The sequence below is a fragment of the Mirounga leonina genome, unplaced genomic scaffold, assembly GCF_011800145.1.
Source record: "Mirounga leonina isolate KUSES-001 unplaced genomic scaffold, KU_Mleo_1.0 Mir_154, whole genome shotgun sequence".
Taxonomy (NCBI): domain Eukaryota; kingdom Metazoa; phylum Chordata; class Mammalia; order Carnivora; family Phocidae; genus Mirounga; species Mirounga leonina.
This window is the reverse complement of record NW_023270389.1, coordinates 34120004-34143645: the sequence shown is the minus strand read 5'-3', so window position 1 is coordinate 34143645 and position 23642 is coordinate 34120004.

Here is a 23642-nt window from a genome sequence, read left to right as displayed (position 1 = left end):
TGGGAAATGGTTGTCCTTACTTGTCCTGACTCCAGCAGTATTATTGTCTCTGGGATCCATCTGAGGTCTCAGAGCACTTCAGTAAGAACAATGATTTGTGTGGCCAGCAGAATCTTAAGAAATTTCACTCAAGTCATGATGTCCGTAGGTTCTGTGGGAATAAGCAATATGATTTGAAGTCCAATTCAAAGGAATAAAATTTGAAGCTTCTTTATAAAAATAATGACTTTTTCCATATCTTATCTTCTTTTTAAATTTCTTGTCAATTTACATCTCTCCCAACACCGCATCTCTTAGCAAGCAGTGGGTAGACATCGTGCTCTTATCCATATGCATGATCTACTCTATTTTCTTCCCAATTCAGATTCTTTCCATCATTACCAGAAAAAAAAAAAAAAAGTGGTGTAGGCTTATTAAGGAGAGAGGAATAGTGACCCTCTGGGGAGATAACTTAATCCAGCTTAAGTAGTTTTTTCTCTGACAGATGTTTGCTGTTAGGGTTCTCATCCACGATAAGCCAGTGCCTCCCAAATTTGTGTGCCCACGGAATTACCCAGAAGCTTCAAAAACGCCCAAAGCCTATGTTCTACCCACCAGAGACTGTGATGTGGTCAGTCTGGGGTACTATCTGGACTTTGGAATTTTTAAAAGATCACCAGGTGATTCTAACTTGCAGAGAAATTTGTGAATCACTTCCAGGGGCCCATGATATCAACCAGCCCATTCATCCCCGGAACGTCCATCCAAATCAAAGTGTTTCTAATTTCATGGGGCCGGAGATATGCTCAGGCCACAGGTATGTTTCCCAATGTCTGGCGTCAATATAGAAGGCCAACATAGCTAATTCTGAAAGCTGAAGGATTTTATCTCTATTTAGTAATACTTCAGTAACAAACGTATCTAAATTATAATAGGAAAAAGGGATTTTTTAATTATAAAGGAAACAGGAAAATCTAACTTATATGCAGACTCTGTCAGCAGCAATTTAACCATTGCAGGAGTGCTATCTGAAGGGAAAAATGAAAAGAAATAGAGGCTGCAGCTGATGGGTGTAGAGTCTGTTTCTTGAACTGAGTGCATACAAAATCAGTTTGGGGGCACCTGGGTGGCTCAGTCAGTTAAGCGTCCGGACTCTTGGTTTCAGCTCAGGCCATAATCTCAGGGTCATAAGATGGAGTCCCACTTTGGGATCGGTGCTCAGCAGGGAATCTGAGATTCTCTCTCCATCTGCCCCCCGCCAATATGAATAAATAAATCTTAAAAAAAATAAAATTGGTTTGAATATATCCTTTTTAAAACTTCTCCCAATAATCAGGAGTGGAGAAATTAGGAAAATCAAGACTTGAATGTGAGAACAGTAATAATTCTGTGGCCTAAACTCTTTCTAATTTGGGATATCCTCCCTGGGACTTTGAAGTGGGGATCAAAGGTAGTAACTTTCAAACCACCCCCTCCCCCCTGCCCTTTCCCAGGAGGTGACCACTCTGCATAGCTGGAACCTGCAGGACAGGCCATGATTCCTTGGCTCTGTAAGCACATGAGAACAAAAGGGACAAGGGCGGCCTGACTTGAATGAAGCTGAATCCTCAGGGGAGCGTTTGAGAGTCTGAGCTCTCATACTGCTTTGCTTGTGAACCCATACTCAGAGAGGGAAAGACGTGTAAGACAGTGCTGTTCCGTGAAAATAAAATGTGACCCATGCACATACCTTAAAATTTTCTGGGAGCCACCTTTAAAAAATAAATAAATGAAATGAATGTTAATGTGTCTTATGTTACCCAATATATAATAGCATTTTCAGCAGGTAATCCATATAAAAAATATAAAAATCAATACATTAAAATTATTTTACATTCTTTTTTTCCAGCTGGTCTTTGAAACCTGGTATATATGCCACACACGTACAGCATATGCCAGTTTGGACTACCCACATCCAAGTGCTTAGTAGCCGCATGTGGGGCTACTGTCTACGGTTTCAGACACTGCAAGTATAGAGGAAAGATCACAAGGTCTGAGTAAAAAGACCCATATTCTAAGTAGTCTTTAAATGGTGGATTATATTAAATGGTCTTTAGAGTCCGTTTTTAGAGTCCGAAAGTCAAGTTCCTCATTGGTCTGCTATTTCTCTCTCAACTTAGGAAATAAGAAGAAAAAAAAAAGTTGTCTTCATCTTGCACCAAAAGAGCAGGTTCTGAGCAGAGGGTAGGTCTTGGTCCCATAAAGCAAAGGGATTCTCTGGGATGTGGTTCCAGAGAAAATCTCACTCTAGGGATTTGCTTAATTGGAAATTAAACTTCGCCGTTGACCTGCGTGGTCAGGCGATCAGCAGTGTGGCATAAATCAAACCCTTGACCCACAAACAGAAAGCAAAACCCTTTTGATTAGTTTTTGCACAGCTTTATTAAAAAGAACGCGGCACACTGCCACGGCTTCTTTCATTCCCAACTGGTAGAAGTCACGAGGAACCGGTCCCCACCCCCACTGTCTTTGGCTTTCAGAGCAATAGTAAGCTCGGGCACAGCATAGCTTTGTCTTGCCTCCTAGCCTGGGGTGGCCCTGGAGCTATTTAAAGTCTCTATTCATTGCCCCACTTTCAGATGAATTTGCTCAAATGGTTGTTTATTTAGACCGAGTCACGAGACTTCTGTTTTTACTGGTGTGAGTCGCAAGTGGTGGTGGAGACATACTTGCACTAAATGAGAGAACTGAACGCTCAGCCCATCTGTTCTCCTGAAGCACCGTGTGACCTTAGTCAGATGTCTCCCCACGTCTAGACTTCAGTTCTTCCCCGTGTAAAACAAGTAAAGCTCTTTCCCCTTTGATGGTGAGGATCATATTCATGGAGTCCTGGTACATTTCACAAGAAGGTTTAAGATAAATGCAAGACACCATGATGAATCATTTCCACAGACCCCAGGGAAGAAGCGGGATGGTAAATAACTGTCAAATCTGGGTAAACAGTTCAGACAGATGAGGCGCTGTGATACCTTGATGGGCAGGTCAAGGACAAAGTGGGCGGGGCGGGCTGGTGGGGGGTGTGGAGGGTGAAAGAAGGAGGGAGGAGGGGGAGGGGGGCTGGGGGATGCTCACTGCTGGGCCACGGAACGCTAAGGCTGGCCAAGTTTGGAAACCTTGCCTTTGTTCTGGGAGGACTTGAGGAGCAAAACTGATTAGCTGTAGAATATCATTTAAATCTCCTCTTAAAGCAAATCCAAGTCTTTAATCATTATCTCCCAAACCACCAAACAGCTCCAGACACACACCAGCCTCACTGAGAGACTTGTCAAGACGGAAACAGTAATTCACAAATTCACTAAAATTCCCTGCTCCACCGAGCAGTATGACAGCTCCAGCGACCGCGGTAACATTTCTATTCAAACTGGCTTCGGAGCCGAAGCTATAAATATCCTTGCAATATTTCCTGCTTCAGAACATAAAGACAGCTTTACAGCACTGATAAAATAGAAATTACTTTCTCTCTGAGGTCTTGCTGGAATTTTAATGTCTGTTTTGCAATAAAGCAGCTCCTACACAATTTGATTTGAGGGAAAGAAAACAAACGGTCTAATTTCGTTACAATAATGACTCTTCTTGTATTGTTTGCCCTGCTTGCTTCTCTGGCTGCCCGGCTGTTAAAAGTTTGTAGTGGAGAGCAAAGGGGATGGTGTTTATGAGAATATTAAAATGGTTTCTTTATTATTTAAGAATACATTGTCCCCATCCCCGCTCGCCACAAAGCAACCCCAAAAAAATTTTTAAAGGAGAAATAGAGAGAAGAAAATAAAGTTTACAGCCCTTAATAGCACTTTGTGAACATTGCTTGTTAGAACTGTAAAGCCATTGACCAAAGATGACATGAATTTAAAAGTCTTTTGAAATGTAAAAGATCATAGCGGCTTTAATTATTCCATACATGTTACCCCAGTTCTTGTTAGTGCCTTCAAAGCTGAGCAAAGCATCTTTTCTTTTCTTTTTTTTCATCCGTATACACTCGTCTCCTTTATAGATTACATGATATAGAAAGGGAAAAAGAGGGGCGCCTGGGTGGCTCAGTCGTAAAGCGTCTGCCTTTGGCTCAGGTCATGGTCCCAGGGTCCTGGGATCGAGCCCCACATCGGGCTCCCTGCTCAGGGGAGAGCCTGCTTCTCCTCCTCCCTCTCCCCCTGCTTGTGTTCCCTCTCTCACTGTGTCTCTCTCTGTCAAATAAATAAATAAAATCTTAAAAAAAAAAAAATGGTTCCTACACTTAAAAAAAAGAAAGGGGAAAAGAGAGAGATTTTGTGCTGAGGGCATAGGGAAGTGGAGTTGAGAGCAGAAGCTAAGGATGGAGCAGCCTGTTTGGGGACAAGAATTAAATGATAGAGGAGAGTCTGTGCTTGGCTAGTTCCTGATTAGGAATGGCATTAACCCAACTTCCTGGTAAAGGATTAGGGTTAGGGTTAGGGTTCAAATTAGTGTTAGATAGGTTTTGGGTTCCCACTAATTTATCTTTGGACCAAAAAAGGATTCCTCCCTATTTGAAATCACTGGGACCTCAAAATATCCTCCAACTGGTTTACGGATGAAGGGGTATGTCTCCCAGGCCAGATGGCCCCAAGCAAGCCCATTAAGCGGAGGTTTCTTCCACAGTCTGCTTCCCCTCTTCCTTTACACATCTTCCCTGCTCTGTTTATTCTTCTTGTTCCCTTTTGCTTACAGTAGATTGCAGTGCCTTTTCCCCTTTGGTTTCTCAAAATTTCCCATTTCCTTTCATCCAAACATTCCATCTAGCTGTGCATACATCCAAAATCCTGATCCACCAAATATTCCTGCCTTTATTCTAAATCTTTCAGTGTTCCTGCATAGCATACTACACACCACAGGCCCATGAAATATTTGGTTCAGAAGGGAATTGGACAACTGCCTCTCTTTTGTTTTTTTAAGTTATATTTCTAGGACCTTTAGGTGTTACAAAAATATCTCAGTGGACTGCCTGTAGGGGAGGAGATGGGTACTAGATTCTTTTTTTTTTTTTTTTTAAGATTTTATTTATTTATTTGACAGTGAAAGAGACAGTGAGAGAGGGGACACAAGCAGGGAGAGTGGGACAGGGAGAAGCAGGCTTCCCGCTGAGCAGGGAGCCTGATGCGGGGCTCGATCCCAGGACCCTGGGATCGTGACCTGAGCTGAAGGCAGACGCTTAACTGACTGAGCCACCCAGGCACCCCGGGGTGCTAGATTCTTAATGTCAACCACAGCACCTGCACTTTTATCAATTTAGTAAAAGGGAGTCTCAAGGAGTTTTAAAGTGCTCTGCTGCTTTAACAAAGTTGGAAAATGAGCGCTCTTGTTTTGCAGAAGAGAAACCTGAATTGTGGAGAGGGGAAATGTCCATCAATTTTCTTATAGCTGAATAACGGCAGACTGGGAATACTAACTCAAGGAGGCGTAATGTTACAAGTGATAGGGTACTAATTTCTATAAGAGACTAATTCATACCGAAGTATAAACATCCTTATGATTTATTCATGTTAGGGATAGCTAATTAAAATAAAAAGTCATGATGATCATAATGCCTTTGCCAAGGAGACATTTTAAGAATAGATAGTGTACATCAGCAGTTCTCAAAGTATGGTCTGAGGATTCAGTGGGGAATGAACTTTTCAACAGATAGTGCTGGGAAAATGGAATATACGCATGCAATGAATAAAACTAGATCCTTGTCTTATACAAAAATGAACTCAAAATGAATCAAAGACCTAAATCTCTAACTTGCAGATTTTTAAGAAGAGAACATAGGACAAAACCTTCATGACATTGGACTTGGCAATGGTTTCTTGGATGTAACACCCAAAGCACAGGCAACAAAAGAAAAAAAAAACAATTTGGGCTTCAGGAACATTTTTAAAAATTGTGCATCTAAGACAATGTCGACAGAGTGAAAAGGCAACCCACAGAATGAAAGAAAATATTCGCAAATAATGTATCTGACAAGGGATTGATATCCAGAAAATATCAAGAACTCCTGAAACTCAACAAGAAAAACCAAACAACTCGGTTCAAAAATGGGCCAAGGATGTGAATAGACATTTCTCTGAAGAGGATAAACAAATAGTCAATAAGCACATGAAAGATGCTCAACACCACTCATCATCAAGGAAATACGGATCAAAACTACAAAGAGAATAGCATGGTCACTATCAAAAAAACAAACACAAAACCCAAAAACAACCAACAGAAAATACCAAGTGTTGACAAGGATGTAGAGAAACTGGAATGCCTGTGCGCTATTGATGGGAATGTAAAATAGCCTAGCTGCTGTGGAAAACGTTCTGGCAGGCCCTCAAAATATTAGCAATAGAATTACTTCAGGATCCAGCAACTCCATTTGTGGAATGGAAACAGTATTTTCCAAATGAGCAATGCATGTTGTTACAAAATCATGTCTGGGTAGAAGATCCAGTCCAAGTGCAAGAGAGACCAATGGATTTTGATGTAGCAGAATATGAGAAGTTCATCAATAGGGTTTCAGATTCCACACTACAACAAGTCTTTGAGAATCTACTCATTGAGTTTCAGTATAATGTTGAGGATGAATATCTACAATAATGAAATAGATTAAAATACTCCTCCTGTTTCCAACGACATATCTGAATGAGGCCAATTTTCTTCACATACTTCAACCATATACTTCAACCAGGAAAACATTGGTTGAAGACAAATATTTGAAAAAATACAGCTGTCTTTTATTCTGCCAGAGATTAAAGAGATTTACAAAAATGTAAAATAATGTGACCTTTGCCACTTTTTTCTTGTTTGCAAGTAACAAAGAGGTCCCAAGAGCAAGAGGTTTGAGAACCACTGTTGTAGATGGTTTGGGAGGCTTTCAAAAACTCCCCTCAAATTTCACTAACATTGGTAACAGAGTGTTCAGTTTCCCACCAGTTCTCTGGAGGACCAGCTGTAAGTGTCCTGTTATTTAATCCTTTATATAAGCTGCTTCACACGCCAAAGCTGATGCTACAGAGGGCACTTAAACAGGATTAGACAAAGCCCTTCTAACTGTGGTGGCCTCTGAATCCCAGGACCCATGCATCCCCCCGTTTCCTTCTCTTGTCAGTGGGTTCCCACTGTCTCCTGAACGAGGCTTCTAAGTGTTCCAGAAGCGTTTACAAATCCCCTACAAGCCCACTCATGGCTCTTTGTATTGATTCATCCACAGAGTTGTGGCCCCAAGTGAGAGATTTTAGAGAATACGAAGGGAAAGTTTGTTTCTAGAAGAAATAAAACACAATCCAGAGGCCTCAGTGTGCGAAAGAAATGCTTTGAGCTAAAACAAACAAACAAAACATTCATTGATCATTTCTAAAGCCTTCCTATGTAGGAATGGCAAAAGAGGGCAGACACAATGGCTAGACTGGTGATGTGCATTCTGTGCTACAAAGCAAAGCTACTCCTTGGTTAACTCTTTTCAGAGAGTATGCTGTGTATTATTGTAAATAAAGCACAAGGCCAATTATTAGAATATATTGGCTCTAGTCCTGGTTTTATCACTCAACAGTTTTGAGATTATTAAATATATCATCCACAGAAGATAGTAGATATCCTTTGTATGCACGGGGTGGTAAATAGAAAGCCACTGGGCTAGGAGTATTAGGGAATATGCAACAAGTGTATGGCAATATTCCTAACACATGGGAAATTCTCCACTGGCAGGATATTAGTATTTACTTTTGCAGTAACAGTACTATGGGATATGTGATGCTGGGAAAGATGTTCATTGCTTTGAGGTCTCGTTGCCTCATTTCTAAAATAGGAATTGTATTTCCTAGTGCATCCCTCAAAGCTCTGAGCCATAGGGAATATGGGAGAGGACCAAGGAGTCAAGATGCCTGTGTTTTAGTCCCATGAAGAGTCATTATCAACCAAGTGACCTTGAGGAAGCCATTTTTCTGGCCAGCCCCTTAGTTCCCTTGACCGTGAAACAAAAGGATTGGGCCAGATCATCTCAGGTCCTACCCAGCACTGACATTCTTTGTCCAGAATCTCTGATGATCCCACAAGTGTTAAAACTCTTTTCTAGATTACTTACTATATTCAGGGCAGAGCTGAACCTAGAACCTAGGTCTTCTACCTTCTGAATGTGTAGGTGGATTATTCTGTCTAATGGACTATTCCAAGGTAATCCAAACACCTGAAAAATGACATCTCGTTGACTCATTCTTACAAACCAAACTTTGAAAACATGAGGTCTCTATAACTTTTACAAAGAAGTTGGGGGAACTTTTTTTAGTTAAATGAGGAGAGGAGATGCTCTCTCCTGAGGACCACTGTCTGGCAAGATTTCAAATACTTTCTAGTTCCAATGGGTTGGAAATACCACAACAACATTCGTCCTGGTGTCATTTTCTTAGTTTCAGTCCCAACAGCAATCAGAAAGTGCAGAGGAGTGTGGCAACAATGAAACAAGAAATTAATCAATCTCTCTCCAACTGTACTGAATGGGGGAACAGTAAGACCAAAGCTATGACAGGGTTATATGGAGAAATTGAGATATTATATCTGCTCTATGTCTTATATCCATTTTATTAGAACAGTAACGGAAATTGAGTTATCAAAAAATATATACATTTCCTTGGGGCTTAGAAAACTTTTAGTTTTCATCCAAATCATTTGAAACAAAATCCATGTCTACATTCATCTTCAATATGAGCAATGAATCAATTTTTTTTTTTAATTGAATGTTCCTCCCCCTCTTTGCCATGGTAATGGCCAGTTTCTGCACAGTTGATAAGATCAACCAGGCTATTGATTTGATTTGGTCATTGAAATGGCCTCTGAATTAGATAATTTAATGTTTTTCATTTTATGAATGAAAATCATTCTCACCTAGTGTTTCTTAAAAATATGGTCTGTATTCTTCCTGCATCAAAATCATTAGTAGTACTTGTTATAAGTGTAGATCCAAAGGTCCCTTCCCTAGTCCTCCTAAATCAGAATCTCTGAAGGTGGAGTTGCAAGAGTCCTGTTAACAAGGTCTCCAGGTGATCCTTCTGAAGGTCACCAATGTCCTAACTGCCATACCAATACCATCTTTGTAGTCCTCATCCAGCTGAAACTTCCTTCAACATCTGATGCTATGGACAACTTCTTCCTTCTTGTTCCCTCAGAACAAACTTTGAAATCTAGATATGAATCAGCTTTAATTTTCTGATTATAAATATTAAGTGGTTCCAGACATAGATTCATATTATGGAATTCAAGTACCTTTTTTGCCTCCTAACTCTCAGGCAATCCCTTATAGGATAGCCTAACCACACCATTCTTTCTTCTATAAATACTTCACACTTTCTTGCTTCTACATATTTCCCTATGAAGTCCCTTAAACATAAATGATTCCTCCATATTCATCTTTGTTGGGAAAACAATCTTATTAATTCTATTGATCTTTCAAATTTTACTTTAGATGCTACCTTTATAATCAACACTTACTACTGAGTTACTTCTAAGTAGAAGTCACTGAGTTTGGTATTGCAAACAGAAATGAAGTCTTGTCCCTTGCCCTTCATGGCCCCTGAGTTTAGGAATCGCTTCATTAGGCCAACCTCCCTCCCCAGGTTTTTATTTGAGTGTGCTACTCTACAGTGGTGAAGGGGAACACATCCCAGTCTGTACTTTTTAAAAAAGATTCTATTTATTTATTTGACAGAAAGAGAGAGAGAACGCACAAGCAGGGGGAGCAGCAGGCAGAGGGAGGGGGAGAAGCAGGCTTGCCAAGCAGGGAAACCAATTCAGGGCTCAATCCCAGGACCTTGGGATCATGACCTGAGCTGAAGGCAGACACTTAACTGACTGAGCCACCCAGGTGCCCCCGTATTTTTTTTTTTTTTAATACAACTAGAACATATCCTAATCCCGTGACTAGACTGTAAGCTTTACACTGGTGCAGGTCAAGTGTCATACAGCTTTCTAGCTCTCAAAGTGTTCATAGTAGTTGCTTAGTAAACACTTTTTACATGAGATTGGATTTAATCTATCCCGATCCCTTAGTTTGAGAGATGAAGAGAATGAAGTCCAGAGACAGTAGAAACAAGTATTCAAGGTCAAATAGCTAGTTGGTAGCAGAGCCAGAACAAATACCTTTATTTCCTTGACATGCTCTTATTCAAGTTCGAGTCTTAGCATGGGAGAGGAGCCTTGCTTTTGTATTTCAGTATTTGTCCCTTTCACATTGTGTGTTTGTATGTGACATTCCCAACCCTTCATGTTTATAGACAAACTGTATTACTTCAGTTTATCTCAAAGCTAATTCTTTCTTTTTTTTTCTTGTGATTATTTTCATTTTTAGTGTCTGGATTTCCTCTACTTCTGTCACACATATCTCTCACTGCATACACAAAGGTTACATTCAGTGTTTCAATTGCAGTCACATGATTCTGTACACAAAATAATCGTGTTGTCTGTGCCCCTTCCCAGCCTCCTTTCTGATCATGTCCAGGTAATTGCTGGTCTTTGGCAGCAAAGGTAGCACCTGGAACAGCTAGTTAAGGGAATGGATACAAAGGTTCCAACATTCCTATTCTGAATTGTAACTGCTATTGAACCCATCATCATACAAATATCTGTATTTACTTTTTCTCTAAATGCATTCTCTATATAAGCTTATACTGAAGCTTGTGGGCTAGATATCTGCCCTGTCTCACAGCCTGTAATTTACTCACATTGGCTGGGTGCATTACTACATGGAATGGTTTAGTTCCACCTGCAAACTTCACTGTGTACCGTTTTCAAAATAATTCCTTGAAAAATAATATAAGATATATTCCAGTATCAATATCCTAGAGGTTGTTCTGTTTTTGCTGTAATGTCCAGCAAAAGCATCTCATTTACTTCATCTTTTGTTGCTTATCTTTTACCAGTACCTTAAAAATATCAATAAAGCCTTTTTCCTTGTCCATTCCATGCATAATGAACCCTAAAAAATCCATTAGAAAATTGACAGAAGACATCAGGAATTTTTATAAATATATATCCATTGGCTTTCTATATTTGTAATATTTACCAAGCCTTTCAAGCAGCTCCAGTAGATCAATCAGACATAATTTCCTTTTTCAAAACCACAATAGATAATGTTTACTTTGTATTCAGTGAGCCTTCCTCATAGGCTAGAATCTTCCAGCCACCCAAGGTGAATGTTACTCAGGCTGCTCTGGAGTCCCCTAAAAAGTGTCTAGCACAGTGCCCGGGGCATGGTCGTACTGAGAGGTTACTTGTCTTTTCTTTCCCCTCTGAAACTCAACTTATGATGGCTGTCATTGGTGCCAAAATGGACAGGAAACCCAAGGACTTGGGGCCTAGCTCTGGTTCTCCACTTGTGCTAAAGGTTAATTTCTCCTCATTTCTCTATTCGTTCATTTGTAAGATCAGGTGTTTGCAATCCATGGCTTAATAGCTCCTTTTAGCATATTTTTTCAAAGATTTGATTCTAAAACCTATATTGGCCAGCGGTTCCACATTTGCTATTCATCTTTCAAAACATTTGCTAATCTGAGACCTTTACACCTGGTTCATCAGTTAATGCTGGAACTTCCAGTACCTTTATTACGATTTCATTGTGTGCCTCTCTCTATCTCTCTATAGAAAAGATAAATTGGAGCAGAGCTAACTTTTTGAGCAAAAACTAACGTGAACAAATATCCCTTCTCTTAATTCTTGAATACATTTTTTATCCTTTGTTCTCTCTTTTATTTTTTGTTTCTATTTTTTCTTCTGTGTTTTTGTTTTCTTCTTCCCTCCCTCCCTCTTTCCTTTTCTCTTTCTCTCATTCTCTCTGTCTCTCTGTCTCTCTGTCTTTCTCTCTCTCTCTGTCTTTGTCTCTGACTCTCTCTTTCTTTCTTGTAATAGGAGTCCAGAATGGTCTCAAATAGCCTCTCCATGGCTTCCTGCTTTTTAGATCTATGCGTACAGAATTTTAGACTAGAAAGACATTTTAGAGATATATGTTATAGTAGAAAGAGCATCAAGTTTTTTATTCATAAGTTTTACTTAACTTCTCTGATTTTCCATATGAAAAAAGAAAAGTTATAATGAAAATACTAAACACTTTTCTGACGACTACACAAGCAATTGGAGCAGGCACACTGTACACATCTCAACCTTGATGTTGGTTATTGTCATTATACAGTTCTCCGGTCTTCTCATTGACTTGGCAGCCCCTTGGAAACTGGCGCTTGAATTCATTTTTGAATTCTAGTTTGCACCAGACATGTTTGTATTTTTAAAAGAATGGCCAGAACAAGCCTTTCATTTTCCGTGTGGGCTGTCTTTCCCTTTTTTTAAAGCACAATGCCTGTGCTCTGACAAAGCCCTCTTTCCTATGATAGCCATTTGCTGGGGGATTTTGTCTGAGCGCCTGTTCAAGCAGAACGTGTGATTTACTGTTGGTTGTGAAGGTGAAAGAGATTTTGACAAGTGGAGAAATGGAGAAAGTCTGCGTTTTGTTCATTAACATGCAATCCTCTTTGTATTCATGTAGAGGGCGGGAGACGGAGTGGGGAGGGTTGGACATATGAGTCCTAAACTTGAAGCCTAATTTGGTTATGGAAACAGATCTGTGTCTGGCAGAAACACATGGTACTCCCGTCCTCGACCATCAGTGTTTGGGAAGCCGGCTTCATTTAATTGGTAAATCATCTGTCTTGCATTGTTCTCCACCAGCATTATCCCAGAGGCAGCTGCCCACCTTGGCTAATTTAAATATGATTTAGCAGGACCCCCTCCTGTCCCTCCTGCCAAGACATTCATAGTACCTAATTCATGTTGATTGGCATCCCCCTCCCAGCCATTGGTGATTCATAGATAAGATTCTGTTACAGATCTGCACCAGGAGTTAGATGAGGATATCTTCATTGCCTCCTTTTCATCGGAGAGGATTTGACCCATTATCCATTTGCTAATTTTCTTTATTTGTCTGCAAGATCCATTGTTTGAGCCACTGTCATGCATATAAGTAGGGACTCAAAGCATTCTGGGCAAATTCCCACGGTTCCAGGCTACTCTCCTGATTTATCTTTCTCTTGTTCAAACAGTGCAACTAACCCTCCAGGTGACGGGGAAAATATCTTTTCCCATTTTGCAAAGTCTAATGGGAAGATCATTCATTTGATGCAGTAAATGCACTTCTGGGGATGACTGTTTATGTGTCAGGCATTGTGCTACGTGCTGGGAGTGATAGATGTGGGGGCCACATACTGTGTCCTTAGGAAACCGTAGTTGAGATGTGTCAACAGATAACCAACAACACTTGGAAATAATCAAGAGCCTGAGCAAGATTTTAGTGATATTTGTACCTGAAACCTCATCTACTTCTGTTACTTACATTCTAATCCTCAATCCACTTCTTTCTTCTCTCTCTGTTCTCCTTAGATGCTATTTCAGGTTTTTGTTTTTCCCCCTCAATAGCTTTTTAAGTTACTGTTTTTAAAACCTAAGTGTAAGAAAACTGCAGAAGTTTTTGTACTACTCATGCGCCACCACATAAATAATTTTTCACATTTCATTGAGAAACTCATTTTACAGAGAAAGTGTTACTGATAAAACTAATTACTTCAATCATCTTCGTGTTACAATGTCCTTCCTTTCTCTACAGAAGTTAACACTATCATGAATGTGGGACGTAGGTATCAAATCCATGTTTTTAACCTTAACTGCGTGTGCATTTATCAATAAAAATATAGAGTATCATACTCTATATTTTTTAATTTGTAAAGATTATATTGTACTGTAAATATCTTTCTGCAACTTGCTTTTTCTGTCAGTATTATGGTTGACAGATCTGTATCATTACACTTAGTTCTATTTTATCTTTTTAAATTACTGTGTAATATATCACACGCCACTTTTTCCTCACTTGGCCTAATGGATATTTGATTTTTCCTACTTTTTTGTTTTGTTTTTACTATCTGTAACCAACAGTACTTCACAGAATATCTTTGAAGATGCCTCCTTTTGCACATGAGGGAGAATTTCTCTAGGGTATATATTTAGAGATGGGATTCCCAGGTCATAGTCTATGCACACATACAACTTGACTAGATTTTGCCAAATTGCTCTTCAAAATAGTTATGCCAATTCCTATTCTCTCCAGCAGTGCTTGAGAGTTCGTATTTCTTCTCTTCCCTGCCAAAACTTGGCATTGTCTGGCTTAAGGATCCTTGCCAGTGTGATGGGGTTAAAGAGTATCTCGCTGATATTTGCATTTTCCTGATTAGAGTTAGGTAGAACATTTTTTCATATTTATTGTTACTTTGGGTTTCATCTTCTGTGAATTGTCTTCTGCATCTTTCACTCATTTTTCAATTTTCCCTATCTAAATTGATTTGTAAGAGTTCCTTTATATTGAGGATATTAATATTTTGCCTCTTACATATGCTGTAAATCTCTTCTCCCGGTGTGTGGTATATCTTAATTTTGTTTATGATGTCTTTTGTTCTAAAGAAAGTTTACATTTTAAGGATTTTTCTTTTTGTTGTTGCAGTTAAGAAATGCTGTCCTGCTTCAAGGTTTTAGTATTCCCTTCTGCATTGATTCTAATAGTTTAATGTTTCCCCCCACATTTAGGTCTTCAAGACATTTGGAGTTTGTTTTGACTTTGGTTGGGGGGGGTCTAATTTTGTTCTAGTTTACATATGAACAGACAACGGTTTCAACCTCAGCTTGATCCCAACTGATTTTGGATGTCTCCTCCAATCATATACCAAGGTCTCAGATATGTCTAGTTATCTTTCTGGGGTCCTAATTTTATTGCATTAACTGTTTTTCCACTACCATGCTTATACTATATAATCTTAATTTCTATGTCTTTATCAATATATTTGTGCCTTTCAGGATAAATCTACAATTGAAATTTTGGTTTTATGGGTGTTCTGCTAATCCTTTCTCTTTAACTTAAAAAAAAAATTATGATAATGTTTTTTTCCTGTTGTAGTATCTCTGCCTCAGAATCTTTGTCCTCAAATAAGTTCCACAAGTTGTACTCTTCTTTATCTAAATATGATTCCTCTGTGTTCTTGCTTATCTGAATTTGAATCTCAGTGTCTTGGATTTTGATCACCAAATCAAAAGATCCCTGTGCTATTTCTTCTAAGACATCTAGGGACCATCAAGGGGATTAGACTCCCAGTGATAATTCCCTGAATTTCCAGGGCAAACATGTTCTCTAAGCTCCCAACACGTGACTTACTGCAATAACATTACCTTATACAAGGCCAAAATCAACATCAAGCACACAGTTAAGTGTCCTAAGAGATGTCAGTGTTGAAATGAAAAGTTCAAAATGAAAAGTAAAGACCTATGATTCACAGGAAGGTGAAGTTATATCTGGCAGAGCATTCAAAGAAAACTTCATAAGTATGATAATATTTTAGTTGAAACTTTGAAAATAGGCCAGATTTTCATATGTACAAAAATGGCATTCCTCATCTAAGGAAACTATGGGTAAAGATGTGGTAACAGAATATAAAAATGGAACTCTGTAGAGTTTGGCTCAAGACCAAAGGGGATTCTAGACCACCTTTGTGAGATTTGCATAGGAGCTGGCCAAAAGTTAGTTTCATGAACAAAACATATATATATATATATATTTAATTTAAATTCAAGTAGCCAATGCATAGTACATCCTTAATTTTTGAAATAATGTTCAATGATTTTCAAAAAACATATATTATTACCTGTACCTTCAATCTATGAAAGAGATTGGGGACAGTAAGAGGAATTGAAAGGACTTACATAGAGAGAGAATTTGTGGAGGGGCTCTCCCCTCACCCCCCGACACATAATGGAGTAGGTGTGGGGGATACCTTTTCCTTACCTCAAGACAAGTGAAGACTTCTAAGAAGATGTGTTAATCATGACTTTTTATTTTCTGTATTTTAGTTCTTTGACCTTTTGGGGCTCTGCTGACACTGGAGGGGCTGTGCCTCCCAAGGCTGGCTAATTCCTAGAGATAGCAAACAACTCATGTGGCAACATGCCTTTCATGTGCAAACCAGCCAGTCCAGAGCCTGTACCCCCAACCACCTTCTTTCTCATGCTCTCTCATTCTGGCCACTGTTTCCCTGCCCAAATCACCCCAAGGACCAAGTATCTGACAGCTAGGGACAACTCCTACACCCCAGAGCCCACTTAAATTATGCAAACTAGCTGATCCTAAGCCTACTTATTCTGTTTGGCCCATCTCTTCCAGCAGAAATCACAATAAAGATTCTCAATCATGTTTTCCATCACTCCCTCTGCCTCCTGACTGACCTTGGTGCTTCCCCATGTGGCACTGCATGGCATACTGTGCTTCTTTTTTCTAACCATTTAGGAGTATAACCAATTTCTTCCTTCATGACAGTCATTTCCATGTCTTCGTGTCTTCTCATAGCTGATTAAACATATCCCAGGTACCCTATGACAGAAGACCATATGGAAGCTTGATGTGGAACATGCGTCCATGATGAATTGAACTCATGCCTGTAAATTCTAAAGTGTAAGAGGCAGCCTGTGGTAGCTGCTTTTGTGGAGTAACTTTGCCATTCAAGTTCTCCAAAAAGCCCATGCCAAGATGAGATCAAAAGTGCAAGATATTTATTGGGAGAGCTCGTGTGAAGGAGAAAGGAACAGAAAGCAAGAATAAACAGGGAAAAGCTTCCACAATGATGTAGGTCTAATACCTGTGAAAGAGAGAGAAAAGAATTAGGAAGAGTCTCAGGTTGCTGCTTAGTTCTGGAAAGTCTCAGCTAGACTGATGGAGAGTCCTTGAGTTGAAGTCACCTACTAGAAGAATCCTGCATTAGACATTGATGGCTATTTTCTAGGACCCTTGCATGCTCTGTCATGCCTGGGATAAATGCCTTGATTGATCCAGAGCTGCAGCACTTCAGCTGTGCCCTCCACAGCAGTTTCTCTTAAGAGACATCTGAGTGGAACACTTCCATGGCCATCACAGTGCACCCAGATTGTGTACTGCTCACGAAATAGATGTGGTCATGTAAGTGACATGCGATACTGCCCAGCAGACTCCTGGAGTGCAATGAGATCTCTGCAGCACAAAGCTGCAAGTGAACATCTTCTTAGAGAAGGAGAGACAGAAAGGCAAAGGAAAGAAACAGCATAAGTGTAAGTAGATCACATTTCTTTTACTCCACAGACTTCTCACTTCTCACTAAGTCCAAAAAACATAGAGGACTCTCCCCAAGAGGAGTCTAAAATTAAAAATTTCCCCCATCTAGTTTATTTCTAGTGATATTTTGGTCACCAGTGATGTCTTAACCATGCATCTTTGCTGCCCTTGGGCTGGCCTGCTCCTCAATCTTGTTAAGTTTGATCTCAGGTCTTGGGTCTTTAGACCTCACCATTCCCTCTTTATCATTTAACCTCCCTTTATAATTTCTTACTTCCATCCCCAGTTTGGATTCCCTTGTTCATTTCTTCATCCAGTTTTTTGACATATTGGTTCAGCTGCTCACTACTAATATATCACACATATGCTTTGGAGTATCATGGGGAAAGCATATAGCCATGCAGATATTGCCACTATAAATTTATGTCCTTCGTCACCAATGGTTCTTTCAATACTGCCTATCGGACCTCCTGTTTCCCTAGTCAGAGTTTTTTCTCCACGATTCTTAAATCTTTGAAAACCACCTCTCCTTTCATCTCATTCTCAAATACTCTATTCCCAAGTCATGCAGAAGGTAAAAGCCATCAGCTTTTATACCACAAAATTTACCACTTGCATCTGGATTATTGCAATAACCTCCTAAACACTTCCAGTTTTGTCACATTCCAATCCATTTCCCACTCTGCAGCCAATCTGATCATTTCATTCCCTTGCCTGAAATCCTTCCAATTCTTAGGATGAAGCACAGACCACCCAACAGGGTGCACTCTCCCTTGGAAGACCAGCTCCCACTTATCTCTGCAAGCCTACTTTGTCCCCACCCACCACTGTATTCAAAATTGACATTCCTAGAGCACTTCATAGCCCTCTCTGGGCTCCAGGCGTTCCTTCACATTTTTTTTGTCTACCCAGATCTCTTTTCTCTTTCCCTCTTTACCTGACCAATTGTTACTTATTCTTTATAACCCAGCTTAAATGCAGCCCCTCCTCAAAACCTTCCCTGCTCCCCAAATCTGTGTTTGATGCCCTTTCTGTATACTTCTTAGTGCTCTGCACGTCCATAACATAAGATGTAACACCAAAGATGTGTTACAATTGCCTTGTCTGTCTTTCCTGCTCTAAGAGGGCAAAAATCATGTCTCTCTTATTTATAGGTTTATTCCTAGATCTAAGCAGAGTCCCTAGCACGTAGAAGGTGCTGAGTACATAAATGTGAATAGTAACTTGAAAATTCTTTTGGCCGGGCACCTGGGTGGCTCAGTCGGTTAAGCATCTGCCTTCGGCTCAGGTCATGATCCCAGAGTCCTGAGATAGAGCCCCACATAGGGCTCCCTGCTCAGTGGGGGCCTGCTTCTCCCTCTCCCTCTGCCTCTTCCCTCTGCTCATGCTCTCTCTCGCTCTCAAATAAATAAATAATCTTTTTTTTTTAAATTTTTTTAAAGAAAGTTCTTTTGTCACTTGGGAGGAAAATAAAAGCATAACAGTCTACAGTTAAGGAAACCTGGCTATGTATCCCTCAAAGAAAACAACTTACTTAGAAACATACCAGCATAATCTGAACACTCCATGGGTATTTATACATGTGATGAAAGTTGTGAACTCAGGCCAAAACTGCTGTGCTTCTAAGCATCCACCAAATCAGCAGATAATTTTGTACCCTATACCACAAAGAAGCCTACTACTGCAGTTGGCTGATGTTCATAATTAATATCTTGTAATAACCCAAATGCCTTTATTTCTATCTGAATCTCTATGATAAAACTGCTAGTAAACCTCTTTCTCAATATGAATAACAATTACATCTCCTCTGGTAAAAGACATGCAAGTGTATTTCCCTTCATAAATGAGAGAGTCAACGAAAGCAACAACTCTTTTTATCTCTACAACTCTGCTGGAGTAAAATGGTCATATAGAATTCTAGCAGAATGCCATACATTATTTCCTCCTTAAAAATTAGCATCTTTAGTGCCACAATGAACACTAATTTATAGACTTCTTAAATATCCTCTTATGACATTTTTTTAACATAAGATAGCTAACATCTCTGAGTTAAAACATATTAGAATAACATTACCCAAAGCAGCCACTGTGGAACAGTAGCTTCCCAGCTGAAAGATGTCTTTTCCTGCTGGGCTGAAAGCGAATACAGCATTAGGAAAGCCCTTGCTTTTGACTTTTATTAGGTGGTAACTACAACCAAACAGGACTAAGTGAGTGGGAGAACTGTAATATAAATTGTTTTAATCCTGAACATTTTCACATACTGTGAAGACAGCTAGCTGGTTAGTTTAGGGGTTTAAACCTTTAAATTAATTCCAAATTTAGTTTGTTTGTGATATTAGGCTTAATAGTCAGAGAGGAAAATAGTTCACCCAAGAATGAGTTATGCTACAGGAAGTTGGGAAGGGGATCCCGATGGTCCCTTTCCACTGTGCACCTGGGGACAGAAAATTCTTGCAACACTGATGTGTCAGCTGGAGGTTGTGGGGTGGAATCAGGGACACAGAAGAAGGCAGAGCTCCTTTAGATACTGTGACTCTTATCTCCTCTTCAATCCTGCTATTAGAAGAGACAAAGAGAATCCTGAACTCAGGTCCTGACTGAGCAGGGTTATGTACCAATGAAACTCCTGCTTCCTGTTTAAAAAATGACAACACCAACACCAACAACAAACTCAGAAAACTCTTTATTTGAACAGCTTTTACCTGTTTTTCAAGCACTCTCTGGGACATTTAATTTGGCCTCTGCAACAACCTCTCCTCCCACTCTGTATTTTATAAGACAGCAAACAGAGCTGTTACTTTTCCTGTTTTACAGATAGGAAACTGAGGCTTAGATGGTGTATTGGCTTCCCCGGATCACACAATTAATTAATGGTGATGTTGATGCTGGAACTCAAATATTTGACACCTGGCTCAATTCTGATTTTAAATACTTCTTTAGCTGCAATACCCTATTGGCAATATATTACCAAATTTCACAATTGTGAGTGTATATCCTTTCTATTGTCCAATAATAATTCTTCAATCTTAAGAAGTTAAAGACTGTCTTGTCTTAACCTATTCTCAATGAAAAACAAAACAAAACAAAGAGAGAGAGAGAAAGAACTGACATACATATTATACAGGCCATCTTTGTTTATTTCTCTCTAGAATAAATGTCCATATTTAACAAAGGACAGGCTAAACTGTTGGTAAATAACTGTATAATATTAATACTGGAGAAACTGAAAGAGAATGAAATATTCTGAATCAAAACCTCAAAAAAATGCATAAAAATACAGAGAAGAGCTTCAGATAACACCAGATCTCTAGAAAAAGAAACAATTAGAAGCCAGTAAAATGCATTTACCCTGACAGAGTGCTTGGAAACACAAGAATCTATCAGGGTAGGACTTTTTCTTTCCTTATGAGGGTTGAGTTAATGCCCAGACAGAAAGCAATCCTGGCCTACTCTCTTTAATCTTCCCTGAATGTGGCCTTCAGGTGGAACAGACTTAGATTTGATAGCATTCTGATGGTGCAAAGCTGTTGCAAGCAGGAAATGTCAATATAGGAAGCTAGTTTTTCATGTCTGCCCAAAGGTTATATTTCCTAAGTCGGCTGGGTATGAGGACCTGGCTTCCAACATGAAAATGGAAGTGAGTGTCTAACACGGAGGGTAGAATGTGAGAACAAAAATGACAGAGCACTGATAGGCCAGCAAATAGACACTGACATCACCAATAATGGTAATAGGGGAAAGATGAAGAGGAAAAACTGTGAGTCAATTACTGAAAATTTCAAAGGATTAAAGAACGATAATACTAAGCAAGAAGGGGAAGGTAATGAATTGTGATGGCCTGAAATTCAATGGAGGAAGAAAGAGAAAGAAGCTTTTTGAAGTATTGGAGAGAAAAGAGCATACCTATCCCTTCGTAATACATGGAGTGCAAGAGAACAGATAGCTCTTAAAAGAGGGTGCTGTTTTTCATTTTGGCAATTTGAAGAAACCAAAGAAGAGGTAAGGGATATAGAAAAGGCAATTAATAAAGGCCATACATTTCACAAGCCACAGTGGAAATTTTGGGAGGGCAGGGAGAGATAGGACATTGGTCACATGATGGACATACAGAGTAGTATGGCTTATGGTTTTGGGGATGGTAGACAGATGGCCCAGGAGGCTTGAGTGATATGTAATTCTGATGATGTCTTATAGCAGCAGTATTCAATGCTGAGTGCACATTAGAATACCCTATAGAGTGTTTAAGTAATACCAATATTTAGAATCTACCCTGACCAATTAATTTTGAATTTGGGGGTCAGGGATTGAGTATCAGTATTTCTTAAAAGCCTTCCATATAATTCTCAGTAAACCTGAAAATCAGTATTTTAGAAGAAAACAGATGAGCAGCTGGACGTGCAGAGGCTGGTCAGAATGTTGTGTGCATTTGACTTTGGTCTGTTGGAGCAGGCCAGGGATGAATTTGAAAAGCCTTTTAAAACCACCGACTTCCGTTTCTCCAGTGGTCCATGAAAGGGTGGGAAGGAAAGGAGACAGAGATTGAGAACTACCCAATATGGAAGAGCATGCTGTTTTAAAGTGAGAAGGGAAATATGCCATATCACTGCTTTGTCATAAATAAAATAATAACAGAGATACTACTTGAGGGTATTTTTGATGTATTCTTATTTTTTTAGACTTCTAATTTTGAAATAATTTTATTCTTTAAAAATTAAGAAGATAGTGCATCAGCAAAATTGCAGGATAGAAGATCAACAAGCAGAAATAAATCGCATTTCTATACACTAAAGATAAAGACTGAAAAAAAAGAATAAATCATCTTATTCTTAATAGCATCAAAAACAATAAATACTTAGGAATAAATTTAAACAAAAAGGTGAAAGATCTGTACATCAAAGCAAAAGACTTTGCTGAAAGAAATAGAAGTCACAAAAAAATGGAAAGACATCCTGTGTTTACAGATTGGAAGAATTAATATTGTTAAAATGTCCACACTACCCAAAGCCATCTATAGCTTTAATCACCATCAAAATAACAATGGCATTTTTTACATAAATAGGAAAAAAAATCCTAACATTTGTATGGAACCACAAAAGACCACAAATGGCCAAAATAATCTTGAGGAAAAAGAGTAGAGATGGAGGTATAACACTTTCTGATTTCAAACTATACTACAAAGCTACATTAATAAAAACAATATGGTACTGACACAAAAACAGACCCATAGAAAATGGAACAGAATAGAGAGCCCAAAACTAAATCCCTGTTTATGTGGTCAACGAATATTTAACAAGGGAGCCAAGAACACCCAATGGAGAAAGAATAGCCTTTTCAAAAAATGGTGTTGGTAAAAACGGTTAAACAATGCAGAGCAATGATATTGGGCCCCTATCTTACACCACTCACAAAAAATGAGCTTGATGGGGTGCCTAGGTGGCTCAGTTGGTTAAGCATCTGCCTTCAGCTCAGGTCATGATCCTAGGGTCCTGGGATCGAGCCCTGCATCGGGCTTCCTGCTCAGTGGAGAGCCTGCTTCTTCCTTTCCCTCTGCCTGCCACTCCCCCTGCTTGTGCTCACTCTGTCAAATAAATAAATAAAATCTTTTTTAAAAAATGAGCTTGAAATGGATCAGAGTCTCAGACATAATATCAGATACTATAAAAACCCTAGAAGAAAATGTAGGGAAGAAACTCCTTGACATTGGTCTTAGCATGATTTTTTGGATTTGATGCCAAAAGCACAAAACACAAAAGCAAGCACAAAACACAAAAGCAAAAATCAACAAATAAACCTATGTCAAACTTAAAAGCTTTTGCACACCAAAACATACAATAAACAAAATAAAAAGACAACCTAGGAGGAAATTTTTCCAGTCATATATCAGCCAAGAAGTTAATATCCAAAATATATAAAGAACCCATTAAACTCAATAACAAAGAAAGAAACAATCAGATTTAAAAATGGACAGAGGAACTAAATGACATTTTTTTTTCTGAAGAAAATAACCAATAGGTACATGAAGAGATGCTTAACATCACTAATCATCAGGGAAATGCAAATCAAAACAATGAGATATGACCTCACACCTGTTAGGATGACTATCATCAAGAAGACAAGAGATAACAAGGATGTGGAGAAAGGGGAATCCTTTGCACTGTTGGTGGGAATATAAATTTATGTAGTTACTATGAAAAATACTAGGAAGGTTTATCAAAAAATTGAAATAGATCTATCAAATGATCCAGCAATTCCACTTCTGGTTACTTATCCAAAGAACACAAAACACTAACTCAAAGAAATATATGCACCCCCAACTTTATTGAACCATTATTTACAATAGCCATGATATGGAAACAACCTAAGTGTCCATCTATAGATGAATGGATAAAAAAAATGTGGTACACATACACAACAGAATATTATTCAGCTACAGAAAGGGATGGCAACCTGCCATTTGTGACAACATGGATGGACCTTGAGCACATTGTTAAGTGAG